The sequence below is a fragment of the Bison bison genome, unplaced genomic scaffold (genome assembly GCF_000754665.1).
Source record: "Bison bison bison isolate TAMUID 2011002044 unplaced genomic scaffold, Bison_UMD1.0 scf7180017864080, whole genome shotgun sequence".
NCBI classification, from domain to species: Eukaryota; Metazoa; Chordata; class Mammalia; order Artiodactyla; family Bovidae; genus Bison; species Bison bison.
In genome coordinates this window covers 3833497-3836978 of record NW_011494652.1, presented here as the reverse complement: position 1 = coordinate 3836978, position 3482 = coordinate 3833497, and positions in this window count along the sequence as shown.

The window sequence follows — 3482 nt, the reverse complement described above, 5'->3', positions numbered from 1 at the left end:
AAGGCAGGAGGAGAAGGGGACAACAGAGGATGAGATGGTTGGATGGCATCACCGACTCGACAGACATGAGTTTGAGCAAGCTCCGGGAGTTGGTGATGGACAGGGAGCCTGGTGTGCTGTAGTCCATGGGGTCGCAAAGACTCGGACACAACCGAGCAACTGAACACCACCACCTATTCAGCTTACTACGGGCTCCCCAGGTGGCTCAGTGGTAAAGAATCCGCCCACCAAAGCAGAAGGATGCAAGTCCAATCCCTGGGTTGGGAAGATCCCCTGGAGGAGAAAATAGCAACCCACTCCAGTGCTGGGTTGGGCAGATCCCCTGGAGAAGGGATAGGCTACCCACTCCAGTATTCTGGCCTGGAGAATTCCATGGACTACAGTCCATAGGGTAGCAAAGAGTTGGACACGACTGAGCGACTTTCACTTTCATGTCACTTTCCAGTGGCAGACTGCAGTCCATGGGGTTGCAAAGACTTAGCGACGGAGCACATTCAACCTACTGCAGGCGTCTTTAAAATGCTTTAAAAGGAGGATGAAATTTGAATGTCGACTCTTTCAGCTGCAGTGAAAATAAAACTGCCAAGTGGACCAGATGCTCCTGGGGCTGCCCAGGGCGTCCTTGCCAGGATGTGAGTTACAGGCAAGCCAAACCCCAGGGAGGGCTGAGGCCCAGGGCCGCAGAATCTGGGGGTGGGGGATGAAAACTACCGGAGGGAGAAGAGCAAGCAGGTGGTGCCTACACGAGAGGGGTGCCTGGCAATCCATCCCCATGCCCTGTCATGGACCCATGTCAATCACGAGTCACGTTAATGCAGGGCTTCAAAGTACAGAGAACACTGGTAACAAGTCTTCTCTTCTCTTCTTTGAGGGCAGGCAGTGGTGTCATGGCGGGGAGAGGCCCTCGGGGATGGGAAGGATGGCCTGTCAGATGACCACGTTCCCACTGCACGCCTCGGGAGAATGCTCGGGGCTCCAAGCCCGGAAATGCTGGAGCCCAGGGCACACCTCTGACCACAGCAGCCAGGCCTGCCAGGCGGGAGGGCTCGCGTGCCCAGAATAACTCTCCAGAGTCAGCATGTTCCAGCTCAGGAGGGAAACCAAAGAGGCACTTTTTCCCCAAGTGTCAACGGGCTGAAATGTCATCCTCTGATGGGCCCTAAATGGACCCCAAATGAGCCCCTGTCCCCAGAAACGATTAGATCTGACAGGTGCTGAGCCCCCCTTACTTCACTGTGATGGAACTCGCATCTGAGCAAGGAATTGGGAGTGAACGCTTGCAAACGTAAGGCCTAAGAAAAGCTGGGTGGCGTGATGAGCTGTGACATGCAGCCTTCTGGGGAAGTGGAAGCTTAGCACGTTCTCCGGTTGCTTCTTACATTAGTTAAGAGTCTAAAAATGACTGCCCTTGTGAGGCTGGAATCCTGCAGAATCAAACAGTGATTCAATCTCATTGTTCTTTGCAAACAGCTTTCCTCGAAGCTCTGATCAGAGTCAGGCAATCTGGGCTCTCACTCTGATGCTTTGAGACCGAGGGGCACAGTCCTGTCCCCCACAGGTGGTCTCTGGTGACCCCTCCACCGTGGTCATTGTGAGAGTCCCTTGGACTGCAAGGAGATCAAATCAGTCAAGCCTAAATGAAATGAACCCTGAATATTCCCTGGAAGGACTGATGCTGAAGCTGAAGCTCCAATACTTTGGCCGCCTGATGCGAAGAACTGACTCATTAGAAAAGCCCCTGATGCTGGGAAAGGTTGAAGGCAGGAGCAGAAGGGGTGACAGAGGATGAGATGGTTGGATGGCATCACCGACTCAATGGACATGAGTTTGAGCAAAGTGCAGGAGATAGTGGAGGACAAGGAAGCCTGGTATGCTGCAGTCCATGTGTTGAAAGAGTGGGACGTGACTGAGTTACTCAACAAGCAGAGCCCCTAGGGTGGGCCACCCTAGGGCCCCTTCTCCTCCTTCCCACAACCGGTGCCTTTGAGGAGTCCCATTAGCTCTTCCTAAAGCACCCAGAATCCAGCCCCTTGTGAGCCCCCCACCCTCACCCATCCAAGCCGCCATCTCTCCTGGGTGCTACTGTGGTACCCACTGCTGGCCAGTCCCCAGCATCTTCTCTTTCATCCTAACAGTCCTGTCCCTACTCAGCAGCCAGAGTGATCCTTCTATAAATATAAATCAGGTCTTATCAGTTCACTCAGTCATTCAACAAACATTTATTGAGCACCTACTGTGTCAGGCCCTGGTGTAGGCTCTGGGGATACACGTGGAATAAAACAAGTGAAAGTCTATTCTTGTGGAGGGAAGAAAGATAAGTAAACAGTAGTCTGTCAGATGTTGGTCAGTGCAAAGGAGAAAAATTAAGCAGAGAAATGGAGCAGGAAGTGCTGGCAAGGGTGGGTGGTGCAGGGGGTGTGGTGTGCAATCTCCAAGCAGGGTCAGGGAGAGTCTGGCTGAGAAGCTGAAGATCTGAAGATGTGAGGGAGTAAGCCATGTGGGTAACAGGGGTAAAAACAGTTCCAGCGCAGGGGCTTCCCTGGGTGTCCCGTGGTTAAAAGTCTGCACTCCAATGCAGGAGGCTTGGGTTCAACCCCTGGTCAGGGAACTCCACCCACATACCGCAACTAAGAGTTCACAAAGAGCACCTAAAGATCCCACATGTCACAGAGCAATTAAGTCCCTTGTGAACTAAGTCACTTCAGCCATCTCCAACTCTGTGCGACCCCATGGACTATAGCCCGCTAGGCTCCTCTGTCCATAGGATTCTCCAGGCAAGAATACTCGAGTGGATTGCCATGCCCTCCTCCAGGGATCTTCCCAACCCTGAGACTGAACCCGCATCTCCTGCCTTGGCAGGCAGATTCTCCTACTGCTCCCCAGTGGTAGCTCAGACAGCCCTACTTCCCCAGGCATTGCAGCCCAACACCCTCATTCTTCACTGCATTCCTGAGTCTGTTAGTGGTGTTTTGGTTTGTTTGCATTGGTTTTAAATGTATCTATCTTCTTGTTTTTGTTTGTCTTCTTCCCTAGAATATAAACCCTAGGGGACAGAGACATTCTGCCTGAGCACCAGCTTTGTAAAGTTGTCACAAATACATGAAGAATGCCTGTATCCATGGGCGGGGCTGTTCTGGTGAGTTGTCCATCCTTGTCTCAGCACCTGCAAGGTAAGTGTTGTTCTCACTGTTTTGTAAGGGGAGGAATTCCCCCCAGAGAGGTTATATTTGAACCTGCCCAAGGGCACACCCCTGGGCTTCCCTGATGGCTCAGAGAGGGTAAAGAATCTGTCTGCGATGCAGGAGACTCAGGTTTGATCCATGGGTCAGAAGATCCTCTGGAGAAGGAAATGGCAACCCACTCCAGTAATTCTGCCTGGGAGATCCCAAGGACAGAGGAGCTTGGTGGGCTACAGTCCAGGGAATCATAAAGAGTAGGCCACGACTGAAGCACACACTTGCAACAAGGCACACCCTGTAGGA